At 39.4% G+C, this 15047-nt stretch overlaps 1 protein-coding gene and 1 long non-coding RNA gene across 3 annotated transcripts in view; both read left to right on the top strand.

Annotated features, from left to right (window-relative positions):
* NKAIN2 (sodium/potassium transporting ATPase interacting 2) overlaps positions 1-15047 on the top strand; it is a 525174-nt gene that overhangs the window by 26991 nt on the left and 483136 nt on the right. The gene's annotated exons all lie outside the window — the stretch shown is intronic.
* The window catches only part of LOC132071604 (uncharacterized), a 28905-nt gene continuing 20594 nt past the window's right edge, over positions 6737-15047 (top strand). Inside the window, exon 1 of the long non-coding RNA XR_009418147.1 lies at positions 6737-6793. This is a non-coding gene — a long non-coding RNA (uncharacterized LOC132071604). The remainder of the gene's footprint in view (positions 6794-15047) is intronic.

Raw genomic sequence — 15047 nt, 5'->3', positions numbered from 1 at the left:
ATAACAAGAGTAGAAATTTACTCCTCACTGAATGTCTGTGTAATTCAGGCTTTTTTCCCTCCCAGCAGGGATGAAAAGGAAGGCAATGGGTGGTACAGGATGTGTTAAATTAAGAATTTAAAAATACAGAAGTGAGTGTAGAATGGACCTTAGGGCAACAATCAGAAAGCATTCAAAGAACAAGTCTGTTGATGAGTTTATATCTGAAAGGTTGGTATTTGTAGACAGATAGATTATATGAGGGATCTGATACTTGAGCTCATGGATTTACACTAGGTAATTTGTAGCACAGAGGGCTTGCTATTCCTTTGGGGGTCTGTTTTGCTGCTGTTCTCCAATGCTACCTCTGATCATTTACAGTGAATATTATTGGCAACATGTGGCAATCCTGACAAGGGTCTGGTTATAATTTTATGATAATGTGTGTTTTGTGTAGCTTGCTGTTGTCATCCTTCATATGTCTGTTTAAAGTGCCTGATTTTTGCTGCGAGCGTAAGTGCTCGGAGCTAAATTGGGGCTGACTGCTGCTGCTGCTGAGGGTGGGAGGGCCACAGAGCAGAATGTTGCTGCTTTTGACCTGAAAACGTGCTGAGCATGATCTCCTCAGGGAGCCACAGCTAGAGGTCTGTGGTGCCCCGAGCCCAGAATGCCACAGCTCTGGCATACATGTCTTTGTGCCTTGCTGGGTGTGATCCAGAGTAGGGGGCGGAAGAACCCTTTACTGCATCTTGCTTTTTTCACTTTGTTACCTTCTTTTCGCTGCTCTGATGGAACATCAGTGAAATGCTCTACCATTTATTTAAAATGCTGTATGTATTCATTAGATGTGCAGAATAAAGTAGATATACAGTGAGTCTGCAGGGAAAAAAAAGTAATCAGGGAATCAATAGCTGGAGAAGCACTGCTATTAGGCTGTCAGCTGTTCTCAGCAGAGTATGGCAAAGCAAACTTCAGCCAAGTGACCTAGAAAGAGGGATGCTTTATCAAGGAGTCAGCCTGCTTCTTGGCGATAAAGTATTGCAAGTGAATGGTCACTGGCAGCGTTGCTGACCTGTGTGCTCGCTTGCCCTGTTTTTCTGCTCCTGCCTTGCCGCTGCTAAAAAAACCACACAAGCTCTTACTGCTCAGATGTACAGGAAAGAAGTTATTTCACTGGCACAATTTTTATTTAAGTTGGCCTTTTCCATATCTTTCTATACAACCATTGAGGCTGTTGCTAGTGTGCCAGCAGGTAGGCTGAGGCTGCAGTCTGCTGTGCTGACCAGGGTTGTAGCTGTCTGATTCACTGAGATATCTTGACTGTCTGTACCCTTCTGCTACCTTCCTTACATGCTATATGCTCTTTGCTTCATTTACTATTATATACTGTGTTTTCATTGTGCTGAGTCCTGAGATCTAACATGGGTTTTACACACTGCAAAAACACTGCTACTGCCAGGCTCTTCCTTATATTGGAGTTGATGTGGTCATCTCTCTGTCTAAAACTAAATTTTCAAAGCAACACTGTAGTATTTAATGCTTTGAAATTAGGCTGCTTTCAAAGCTCTTATGTCATACATTATGTCACTAATAGTGAAACATTGCTGGCACTAAAAATGGGGAGGAAAATATTTCAGGTATCTTTTTCAGGATATGGATTCTCCTAATTCATCCCTTCTGTTGGTTTTCAAGCACAATAGCAATTCTTAGATCCTTCAGAAATTCAGACATGGGGCTAATTCTGGCAGGAGAACATGCTTTTCACAGAATAAGACATTACCAGTAAAAATGCTTTGATGATGTAAGAATTGGAGCCTGCTTTGTCCCCAGCCTACTGGCTGGTGCTCTCAGGATCTCAGTGGCACCTGCAGTCTTCTGAACACATGCATTCTTTTCCAAAATACATTATTGTGTTCAAAAACACACAAATGCTGCGTCACACTATTTTCTACTGACTTGCTTTGAGTAGTAGGCATGGTTTATCTTGAATGCTCCAGAAGCCTGCTTGAAGGATTATAATGCAATTAATTAACTAAAAGGAGTATCATGATGAGTAAAGAACAAGATGTTGCATGTGCATCTCCTAGCTTTAATGTGGACAATCTGAGTATTCATTTAATGTATTTTTTTCCTTGGCATTTCATTTTCCCTATTTTTCACCTGCCTCCAGAAAGCTCATAATTTAGAAACATAATGAGGCCCACATGTTCATCACTACTACTGAAGATGCATGATTTACAGCAGGAGAAAGATGTTAAGCTAAGTGCAGAGCAACTGCTACTGGTCACCAGAGTTTTGGAGACGCATCATCAATGGTACAAAGGGACTCAGAGTTCACTTTAATGCTTTTCAAGTAGCACTTGAACAGTAAGAAAACCAACTGGTGAAACATTTTTGCTCTGTAAAAACAAGAGTGTAATCAATAGTGTAATGCACACATATTGATGTATAGGTGCATTGAAACATGTATCTGTGGGCACATGGGTTGGGGAAGTTCCAAATCAAAGCAAACCAAAAGGGACAGAATAAATTTTGACATGAAACCATTGCACATTGCTTTCTTTGGCTTTTCAGAGCCTGGCTTATTTCTGCTCTGACTGGTTAGTGATAACTCTTTGCCAGATTGCATATGTCAGACCTTCAACCCAGCTCTTTGATCAGCTTATGATGATATTTTCCTCCTCACCACCTACCCTTATGGTTCTGGATATCAGTGAGTCTGTAATATTTTCCTTTTAAATTTGACATTTGAGCATTTTCACATTGACAGTTTGTTTTTATGTTGCAAGAATGGATGGTTTTGCCCCCCTTTTTGGCTTTTTGGTTTTTTTAATTACCACCCCTGACTAGCCTAGCCAGCTTGTTTCCAGCAGATTAGTTCTTTATCTGCCAAGATAGCGGCAATCAAAAGTGTGCAGAACTTCTCTGTACAAACTGGATTATTATTACATCAAGATCTAGCTTTCTGTTTTATAAAAGATTTCCTTCCATAGCTGATTTACTTCCACAGCCTTTTGCTTCCTTCCCTCCCTCCCTCCCTCCCTCTGCATTCCCAATCTTGTTTGTGGGACGGACAAGCTTGCTGGGGAAAAAAAACAATCCTGTCCTTCATCGCCCTTTTAATTAATACTCTCTTGTCTGCAAATGACTGAAGCAAATAGTACTTATATTAAAATCTGTAGCCCTGTGGGTTCTGATGATTTTAGAATGTTCAATGCACAATCCTGGGAAACCATCATATCATCTTACTGGGAATCAACTTTTTACAGATTTGTTTAATGTTTTTCAGAGTGGAAACTTAAACAAGGATCAAGTAAAATCATCAGAAAGTTGATGATCTCTTCATTAATACACTTAAAGCCTTTGGGCTGGCCTACACATTTATTTGTTCTATTCATGTGTTTGCAATTTCAGAGACGTTTTGTGAAATTTCTAAACAAGGAGGCTGATATTACTAATATGTTGGGGTTTTATTCAATTTGGTTGCTTGGTTTGTTTGTTTATTTGTTTTTTATGGAAGCTTTTAGCTCCATAGTTGAATGTCACCTGTTTTATTAGCTTCTGGTAAAATAACTGCAAATATCTGTTTTTTCAGTCTCTCTTATTCTTTATATATTCTTCCTTTGGTTCGCGAATCTGGTGTGTAAGTGTTTGATTTTCATGTAGTTGTCAGGCACTTGTCCTTTTAAATTATTTTAAAACTGTATTTCCATGTTGTCTTTTCCAGATATTTATTTAAACTCTTATTCCAGCAGAATTTCACATTGTCTTACCTGAAGCCAGATAGTATATTTTGGGGTTGTTTAGGGGTTTTGTTGATTTGCTTGGTTTTGGGGGCAGGTCAGATTATTGGCTCTTGTGCTCTTACTGCTGTTTGTGATGATACTCCTATCACTGGACTAAAATAAAATCTTTAAGCAGGCTTACAGTGGAAGCGTTTTTTGTTGTCATCTGTCCTCATGTACTACAGACAGGAAGAGATGTTATGATTTGTTCTGTTTTCTCTTTGCAAAGAGACACCGGAATGAAGGATTACATTCAGGGTAATATCAATTTCCTGGTTGTTTTGTAATAAGATTAAGGGAAGGGGTGAGGGAAGGCCAATCTACCTACTCCAACTAATGACTATCTCATACCCACCATTAGTGAAAAAGAGCATAACATGGAGAGCAGTGATTGAGCAGAACAGCAAACTCTGGTGAACAGTATTGTTGTGAAATTTTTAAACTTTTGGAGAATTCCCCCCTGAAGAAGACGAAAGGCAAATGATTTTTCCCATAATATGAAACTTATGGTGTAGGAAATTGTTCTGCCACTCAGTGTTTTGCTGAGTGGCAGAACAATTTTCATTTTGGTTGTTTACTCCTTCAGTGCCATGGCAGAGGATCATGTGCGTGACTCCCATGGGTTGTGATTTGCAGGGGCTCAGAAGCTGCTGTGATGCTGTCCCCTGGTCCGGGCCCTTATGTGTGACCTGGTCACCCAGAAGCAGAGCTGCACAAAGAAGCTGACTTACCCCAGGGTGCCATTTGTACCTCACAGAAAAGCAGAGATGTGGTAGCAGCGATAAGGGTTATCCACATCTTACAAACTATTTCCTTTGGCTCCCTGAGGTGTAAGGTCTGACTGTTATCTCCTGCCTGGGTAACTATTTTGGTATGAGTCTTGGAGGCAGGGGGCTTGGGGCCCCTTCTTAAATGTGTATCATAGCTAGCCATTTGATTCTGTCATTTCCCCCAAGTGCAACTTTTCAAAAGGCATGACTTCTTGATCAGACCAGCCAATTGCCAGAAATAAACCAGATCAACACCTTAGTTTTCTGTCCTTAATTAAAATAAAATCCTCAGACCGTGAGTGATTTCAAACATCAATAACAGAGGAGTCAGAAAAATTAATTACCAAGAAGGGCATGCATAGAGTAAGATGGGAGACAGATTGTGTGCATATGTATTAGTTTTAGTTTGGTTTTTTTTTTTTTCTCCCTAATGGAGGTAATAAAGAGGCTAAGATGAAGTTTAGTAGCTGATAGGATGAGTGAGGAAAAGGGAAGTTTGGATTTTGTCACAGGCATTTTTAGATTGAGATTTAGGGAAAAGGTATCTGACAAGTTACAAAATGGTAGCATCTCAGTGTAATATGGTTGATAATTTAAACATATACATTTAAAAGTTCTGATCCATAATAAAGTTGATATATGAAAATGGGAAGTTTGGCACTTTCTCCCTGTTAGATTTTCCTCTTGAGGGATTATGTTTTAGAAAGCAAAGGTGTAATTATAACATAAATTTATTATGCCAGTTTCCATACTTAAATTATTTGTCATTCCAAAGTAAATGGCTGTCACAGAGAATTCTGTATTGAATTAATATGTTTTAGGTTTAATTAAACTTTTGTTATGTTTTTCTTTCAGCTTTTGATTGTGGTAATTTATAATTTATCTGCTCTATGATAATCCAATAGGTAATCCACTTAGAATAATATTCTTAATTAAACATGGATGGATGGGTGGGTGGGTGGGTGGGTGGATGGATGGATGGATGGTGCTTTCTTACTTCTCAGTGACATCACCTATAGGATATGTCTGAAATGCAGATGTCTTTATCTAAAATACAGCTAAACATAATTTAACTGATGAAGTTACTAGTTACTCCTAACATCTGTGAAAATAATCTCCCTCCAGGCTGTTTTAATGTCAGCTTGCTATTTGGGATAATTGTGAACATGTGATTATCGTCATATATTATGTAGTATGAGAAAGCAAGGACAAGGTATACAAGGTCAATTGAGTTGATAGCCTGAAATGATTTGCTCTTCAATTTTGCTTTGTCACTTTCTTTATTCATATATTTTACAGTTTCTATAAATAACCCATGTCTGTGTTTCCTTTGGCTTGGTATTCCAGAGAGAAAAAGAGAACATAAAATCTTTGTATGAGAGGAATAATTTTCTTTTCCAGAGGAAAGTAACTTGATTAAAGTATATAACAGAGAAAAGCCAATTTTCTGAAAAGAATATAGTCTCTTGCAAATGGCCCATAGGTATTCTACTTCTGTTTAGTATGAAAAGTATAAATTCTTGGTCTGGTTTTGGATGTGTGCACATTAATGTGTTTGAGTCTACACTGAACTTTGGAAAGTTCAGTGGTAGAAACAGTCTGTGTTAGCCATCTGAAAGAATGATTGTTCATCTAATATGTGTGCAAATCTAGAGGAATGGTGTTACTGATGGTGGAAGAATGTACATTAAACTCGTTGCTTAATAGCATGAATTGCACTTGGAATGGGGCAGCCCTGGTTGTGTGTAAAGGCTGGGGAATGAGATGCTGGAAAGGGACCTGGGGGTCCTGGTCAATGGCAAGTTGAACATGAGTCAGCAGTGCCCTGGCAGCCAGGAAGATGTCCTGGGGTGCATCAGGCACAGCACTGCAGCTGGGCAAGGGAGGGGATTGTCCTGCTCTGCTCTGGTGTGGCCTCAGCTTGAATATTTTATTTTTGGCACCACAGTATAAGAAGCATATAAACCTATGAGAGAGCATCCAAAGGAGGGCAACAAAGGGGAATTGGGGGGGGGATAGAATGTAAGAAAATAAAGGTAGTGCAGAAGGTGGTCTCATCCCTGAGGAGCTGCAGCTGTACCAATCACCAAAGATAAGAAACAGGCCTGCCTTTAACAGGCCACAGCTGTGTCCAATGAGGATGAGTGCTACAAAAGAGTGGGTTAGCTGGGTAGAGAGAGAGCTGGCATGTGTTGGGTGTGCTGGGAATAAGGAGGCGGCAGTGCTGTGAGGAGCTGCCTATGGGAAATCACCAAGAAGGTATGGAACTTTTGCAGTAAGATGGCAACAGTTGAAGCTGTACGAGGGCTGGCAGAGGTCACTTGGTGTGTTCAGCCTGGGGAAGAGGAGGCTGAGGGGAGACCTCATTGCAGTTACAACATCCTTGTGACGGAAGGAGGTGAGGCAGGTACTGATCTCTCCTCTGTACTGACCAGTGACAGCACCCAGGGAAATGGCTTGAAGATGTGTCAGGGAAGGTTTAGATTGAATATTTGAAAAATGTTTTTTTCCCAGAAGGTGGTTGAGCAGTGGAACGGGCTCTCCAGGGAAGTGCTTACAGCACAAAGCCTGACAGAGGTCAAGAGTTTGGACGACACTCTCAGGAACATGGTGTGATTATTGGGGATGGTGCTGTGCTGGGCTAAGAGTTGGATTTGATGATCCTTGTGGGTCCCTTCCAACTCAAAACATTTGAGGATTCTATGAATAAGAGCATCACCTTATTGATAGGCAAACTACTTTCTGAAATAACTATAATAAGCCAAAATATAAAATCTTTTTTGTGTGCTGCTTCCAGCTTTCCTGTGCTGTGAATGTTGAATTTTATGTAGTTCTGACTTGAAAAGCAATTCTCTGAAAATTACATAACAAAGTTCCCTTTTGTATTCTCTTTTTGCCTCTCATAAGTGTGCACTTTAAAGTAAAGCAGTATTATTTTTTTAATGCATCTTTAACTATCTACCAGCATATCTGGGACTGAGGACTGAGATTCTGACCACTAGCTTATATTACTAGAAGGTTTTCCAGGTGAATCATGTTCAGGGCCTTTATATTTGCAACAGGTCAGAGCTAGCAAGCTGTCCTATTGACTCAAGAATGAAAAGCTCCAGTTTGTGCTGTGTGTATTAGCTTGGGAGATTTCATGGGACCAAAGTGCCGTTTTCATTTTCATATTGGTTGACTACATACTGTGCTAGTGCATGTGATATGTAATACTGTGCTTCACCTTGGTTCTGCAGTGGTATTTCTTTGACAGTCCCCAGTGGAGAGCTGTGGCCTGCCTTATGGCCAGTTTGCTGCCACAAACTGGGCTGGGGTCATTGCAACTGATTCCTGCCTGAAAAAGGCGTCAGGGAACATGAGGCTACTGGTAGATTGATTGTGCTGGAGGAGCACAATCACGGTAAAGAGACTGCACTTTCTCATCATCCTACTATTTTCCACAAAGACAGATGTCTTCCCAGAATTCATGGGGCTGAACTGTGGTGCAGACTGCAGTTTGTTGCTAGAGAGAGTGGTCATGATGCTGGTTACTTAAGCAGAATGAACCTGTTGAGTAAGGACAACTTTCTCACAATCAGTTTTTAAAGGTAATTAAATGCTGACCTGCTACTGATTTCACTGAGTTAAATGCTTAAATAACACATCTCTGTTATTTAACACATATTGATGTCTTTGCTATCTTGTGTGCTACTGTTATCTGCAAAGGCATCTAAATAGTGGGAAGAACTGTGCAAATAAGGATACACTGAAAGAGAATATCCTCATTCATTATAAAAATGACCTTTGGAAAATACATGATGCATTAAAAAATTGCTGTCAAGGTAATATGACCTACTACACCCATGCTAAAGACCAATTTAAGCAGAAATTCTGGTTAAATTCCATTTTAATACCAGGATGAATTTTATTCCTACCTTTCCTATGTATTTGTCAAGCAGGGATGTACGACTGACAGTACTACTCAATGCCAGAGAATTTTATTGTTAAGCATCAGTGTCCTGGCTAGAATTCTACGTTCTCCATCAATCTTTGTTTTCAGGTTATTATAGATTATCTGTGGTTGTTGCAGGGTTCTGTTATTTAATGGCATATGGTAATTATGACACAATATCTGATGTGACGGTAGGCACATGCATTTGTGTTGTGCATTAAACATTGCCACTGCCTGACATTTTAGGTCTCTCAGCATGTGGATTGCAAATGTTGCTATTCAATGTCTTAAATTAATGTGAAGCTATCCTAAATAGGTGTTCATTTGAATGTCATTACTTTAATTGGTCTGCCTAGACTTCTGTCAAAGTTATTAAGCCTATTGTAATGTTGCAGAGGAGCAGTAGGTTGAATGCAGCGCTTTTAACCTGTGACTGTAAATGTGTTCCTAAACAATTTCCAAAGATGTATCGTGTTGGAAGTTTAGGTAGAAGTATACTATGATCACCAAAGTACCTGAATTATTGTAATGCCAAATGATCCACAACTTAATCATGAACTGTTGGGAAGAAAAAAGTGGAGAAATCTGGTTTTTTAATCATATGAAGATTAAACTGAGCTCTCACCAGTATGTGTGATAGTCTTTGCAAGTTAAAAGGATGTCTTTGATCCCAAACCACAGTTGTTCTAGAAGCATTCACTCATGTTTTCTTCAGGATTTTTATGTGCCCTTACAAAACATGAAATGTTCTCTTAATCTGGCGAACAGGCTTTTGTTGTTGTTTTATAACTATGAAAAATGATTGCTTAATTAGAATACAAAATATGAAGAAAGGAACAGAAATGCTGTTTATTTATATTTAATATAGAAATTATTTTTAACTGAATAGTCTGTCACTTTTACACCATGCATTGTACAAGCATGTATAAGAAGCATTTTTTCTGATACAAATTGTTTGCAAATACTTTGAAGGCGTGTGAGTGATGAGTATCAACTCTAAATTGTTTATCTGCTCTATATATCTTCAACATATGAAAAATACATGGTCAGTCCCATTATTAATGGATGCTGTTGGTTTTTTTTACTCTGTGTTTTATCCATGGACCACTGTATCAAGCTAATACAATTTCAGTTTCAGGCCATATTCCATCTATATGATACAGTCTCCTAAGTCCTCAAATTCAAATTTGTACGCAAGGCAGGGATTGAGCAGGCTGGTTTTGCAGCCAAAGTTTCTGTTTGACCAAGGTAGAGCAGCTGTAGCTCTGGACATAGAAATGTGCTTCACAGACAGGGGAATGAGTCCAAGACACAGGTCTCCAAAAATACAAACATTGGGGTTCCCAGCTGACTTAGCTAAAAGCATCAAGCTATTTAATTCTTTACCATTTGGCACATCTGAAATGCAAAATGTATTTAACTTAAAATATTAGACTTTAATATTTAAAATATTCAACTGACATCTTAAAATGTCATCACTGCATATAAACACAGACTGTAACTGTGATTTTTTTTAAGTCTGTTTGTTCTGTAGCTGGTAGTCCTTAGTGGCTGTAAAGGACTTATAATCATGTAAAAAATTTGATTAAGGATTTTTTTTTGAAAACTACATGCACTTTTTTAGATTGCCCATAATGGCTCCAGTGTGTAAACATGTAATTATGGAGTTTTCTTAAATGCTTACTATTTACTCAATAGGCCGTGAGGGCTACGGAAGAAGCTCTTTATTGCTTTGCAGATCATTGAACTTATAGACTGCATAATAGCTCCTTTGAAGCCAACATGTGCTGTTTTAATGTGGGTGCTGTGTGGCGTCCACATGCCCACATCTCATTTTAAAGAAAGAATAGTAAAATGATCTTTTCTTAATAGAAAAAGCAGTTGCTTCACACTATGGGAGACTTCAAATGTTGTTTTGGATTCAAGAAACCCTTACTGATTTAGGCAGATAGGATTTCGGTTTTTGTTAGGTATTTTATGATTTTTTTTTTTCCAGGCTGTATGATCCAGTTCAACATTTTGCAGCTAAATATGGCTAACTGAATATATAGCTTCATGAAAGAAAAGATTTACATGATTTAACGTTTGGAACATGAATAAAGCCTTGCAGAGAGACCTTGACAAAGTAGAGGGCTGGGCAATCACCAACCATGTGAAGTTGAACAAGGGCAAAGTGCTGGATTCTGCCCTTGGGATGGCACAACCTGAGTTGTGTGCACACAACCTGGGGAATGAGAGGCTGGAGAGCAGCCCCATGCAAAGGGACCTGGGCGTTCTGGCCAATGGCAAGTAGAACAGGAGTCAGCAGTGCCCTGGCATCCAGGAAGGCCAAGCATCTCATAGAGGGCATCAGGCACAGCATTGCCAGCCGGGCAAGGGAGGGGATTGTCCTGCTCTGCCCTGCCCTGGGGCAGCCTTCTCTAAATTTTTGTGTGCAATTTTGGGAGCCACAATATGAAAAAAAGACGTTAAGCTATTGGAGAGTGTCCAAGGGAGGGTCATGAAGCTGTTGAAGGCTCTGGAGGAGAAGCCTTATGAAGAGTGCCTGAGGACACTCTTCAGCTTGGAGGAGACTGAGGGGAGATCTCATTATGGTCTTCAACATTCTCATGAGGGGAAGCAGAGGGGCAGGTGCCAATTTCTTCAGTCCCATGACCAGTGACAGGACTTGAGGGAAGGGCAGGAGGCTGAGGTGGGGAGGTTTAGGTTGGATATCAAGAAAAGGTTCTTCACCCAGAGGGTGGCTGGGCACTGGAACAGAACCCCCCGGGAAGTAATCACAGCACCAAGCCTGGCAGAGTTCAACAAGCTTTTGGACGGTGCTCTCAGGCACTCTTGGAATGTCCTGTGCAGAGCCAGGAGTTGGACTGTGGGTCCAAGATGATCCTTGTGGGTCCCTTCAATCTCAGCATATTCTGTAATTTTATGATAAGCTTTAGGAATCTGGTGCTATTAGGCTTTCAAATGCTGGTAGGGAAAAGTTGCTGAGCTGCGGATCAGAAAGGACAGGAATGGTTTTGGGAGGGGGTCTCTTTTGTCTGCAGTTACTGATAATAGTCAACACTGTTTGTCTTCTGTGGAACTTCCCAGTTTCAGTCCTGGACCTGATCACTCAGGTGCCTGACGTGCAAACCACTAGGACTGTGTTCTTAATAAGCCTCTTTCACCTCTTTCTAGGCCAGAGGAGAACAGGGAGATGGCAGGTCCCATTTTCTGCATTAATAGGGGAGGGAAGTGCTGTGTAGATATGCAGAAAAAGCTGAGCATCAAGAAGAACCATGTTTGAGGCACTTGCTGAAGTGGAGGGTGAATCTAGCTGGCAGTCCATGGTGGGGAAGAAAATCATCTGGCAGGTGGTGTGGAGACAAGAATGAAATGTTTTGTTAGGTCTTCAGTAGTCATAGTATGGTTTCTGCGTTCTAAAATCTGTCAGCAAATAGAAGTTAGTTTAAAGAAGTTATTTCTCCAGTAAAAAGGGGAGAAAATGCACAATATTCTGAAGATCTCAGTAGTGCTCCTGAGTAGTGTAGGAGCAGAAGATCAAAGCTTCCATTTTCATAGTTTCATTAGACATCTCTTATATTTAATTAGCTACATCCAGATGTACAAGAAATTATGTCTGAAGAGTAAAAGTAATAAAAATTCTGAGTCTTACAAGACTAATGAGCTAAAAAACAGTATCTATTCTGGCGACTGAGAAGAGGGTATTGTTCTGCTCTTTAATAAGAGCTTATGTCTACCAAGTACCTGAAAGCAAAATCAAACTCCATCACAAACCAAATCTTTTTGCAAGGGAAAAGAGAGAGGTAATTTCAATGAGGGTATTGCAAATATCTGAATTTCATGTGCAAGTTCAAAGAAAAATGTTTCTCACAAATGAAGAATGGATGAATTTGGAGAGTTACTGTGGCTAAATAAGAAAGCTAGCATTCAAGTAGGAGAATTTAATTAAGAGTTCTTGAACTGCAACAATCTGTTAAGATATTTGAGATGAGTGTGTTACATATGAAGAGTTTGTTGTAATTTCAGCATGGATGTCACAGTTATATACAGCACCATCAATTAGGAATAACAACACTGTCAGACTTTATGTATGCCTTTCATTTTGTTTTATGATGTAGTGTAATGATGTTTCGTTAGCTAATTTGTTGATGTTCTATCGTATACAAAAGGACCATTAGATGCACCAACATAAAAACCTTTTCTATCAGTCATTCACAGAAGAGTTTATTAAAAGGCAACATTGTAAATATCTGATTGGTTCCTGATCCAGTTTGTAGTTTGTTACTAGTGGCACTAATGGGCATTGACTTGGTAGAGATGAATAATGTTCTGTCTCTTCTCAGCCCTCGAACAGGTCTTTTCCAGAACCAACAAATCAGCCACAGGCTGTGCTGATTTTACCTTTATTGAAATTGTTGCATTACATCAGGCCCTTACAGTCTAGAATGTTACAGAATTGCCCTCTTTCCAAATATGTAACATGATCATCAATGCAAAAAATAAAAAGAAAAGAAATAAAAGAAGACAAATCCTCCTATATTCAGGTTTCCCCCCCTATAATGAAATGAAAGTCATTGAAAGTGAAAGAGGTAAACAAAAATGACATTTTAGTTATCAGAATTCTAACTCTATATCTCATAGGGACAGGTGGGTAGACAAATTCATATCTTTTAAGATGATACCTTCATTCAGAAGAGCATTGTTAAAAAGATTTTGTGAAGAGAGAATAGAGAAAAAAACCAAAATATCCCTTTCCCTAGGAAGTGGCATGTAAAATAGGGCTGCGTATTTTAAGATGACCCATCAAAATAAAATTGCTTTTAGGTGCAATGGAGGATGAAAAAGCAAGTTGTTCTTTGGAGGTGTCTGTCCAGTTTAGGCTTCTGTCTTACATTGAAATGAATTGTCCACAGGATAGACCTATTTGTTTCCACTCACCATAGGCAGCATGGAATTTCTAGTTCAGAAATTTCTAGTTCAGCTCAAATTATTTATAAGAGTTTTGAAGTCAGATGACACAGTTTTCACCATGACTTTGTTAACTGTGAAAGCCCTCGTGCGTCACTTTCATTCATTTTATATTGAATGTATTGCTCAGAAATCTCCGTAATCTTGTGCACAGCAACTTTTAGAAGTTAATTCTATTGCTCTTTGTAAGGCGAACAAAGAAAGTCATTGTATGTTCAGTATGAAGCCTACTGTGTCAAAGTAAGCAACATTTCAAAATGCCTCTCAGTTGAACACACATCAGTAGAAAGTGCATGGAAAAGCTTTCATCCTAGCAACGTACATTTTGCTAATCTGTTGTTCATTCCAACACTGATTCTTCTTTCAACTGCATGGATAAAATCATACTCTGTACCCCGTGTCTCAGCTCTGTTAATCCTCTATTATTTTGTAAACACCTCCAATAAAAGAGATGAAGTTGTATTTCCAGTGTCACTTAAATCAATCCTGCTTTAGAATGGCTGTTTGAGGATTCTCTTTTTGAAAAATAGAACAAAAAAAAAACCTTTGCAGGAAGCTCACATTCAAAGTCCTCAGGCTGCACCTAGTTTCAAAATACTTTTGTTTGTGTACTCCTGTAGCATATGAAAACACCAAAACTACCTCTAAATTCTTCAGCTATGAAGTTTTGTGTCATTTTACAAAATGAATATTTTTTTTGCAGAGGGGAAAAAAAAACTTCTCTTAGACATAATCTTTGCTATCTATAGCTGTAGAAGTAGACAGATGAAACGCCCTTTGCAGTGCACATGGTAAAATAATGTCATGGGGAAGGTTCATTGATCAGGCAAGGCGTGTGGCCTGGAAAGTGCCAGGTCATTGGACAGCACTCCAGCTGGGGCTGGAGCTCTTCTTGGAGCAGGTGGTCATCCTGGGCCACAGGGAACTTTAGGAAATGCTGGAGATTTGTAGGTAGAGCTGCATATGCTGAGAGTGGGGTGATTCAGTGAGACAGACTGACATGGTGGGGAGAGGGACTGTCATTATGCATACCAAATGGTCAGAGCTGTGTGAGCCAGAGACATTATTGACATTTGACATTTCTGCTTGCTATTCCTACATTCCCCTGTCTCTACTCTGTGTCTGTTCATCTGTTCCTTTCCTACTGTAGTCAAGTGGAGAATGGATGGGAAGAAGTAGTTGAGGAGGGTCAGTAATTTCACAGAATTGAGATTCAGCATCACAATGAGTCACTACATTTTATACAAGTGAAATCGGAAGAAATTTTTTCTTTGGGCTGTGCGCTAAGATTTCCTGAGATGATTGTTTCCATTCTGCCACAAGCCCAAACTTGTGGACTTAGTATAATGCAGAGTAGTTTGTGTTCATTCTTATTTTACTTTAAGAATTACTGATCATTACTTTATTCTTTCTCTGATTCATCCTTGCCTTTTCAGACCTATTGATTTTGAAAATGGCAGCCTGCTGCGGAGCTCCAGCCATACATCAGATTTGTTTCTCCCTGTTCATGAATTACAATCGTATGACTCACCCAGAACTGCCAAGGAGATAATTGAATCAAGTCACCATTAGCTTCTGGAGTATAATTCTCATCAGCACATATTGGCA

Source organism: Ammospiza nelsoni, chromosome 3 (genome assembly GCF_027579445.1).
Source record: "Ammospiza nelsoni isolate bAmmNel1 chromosome 3, bAmmNel1.pri, whole genome shotgun sequence".
NCBI lineage: Eukaryota > Metazoa > Chordata > Aves > Passeriformes > Passerellidae > Ammospiza > Ammospiza nelsoni.
This window is presented reverse-complemented; position numbering and strand designations above follow the sequence as displayed.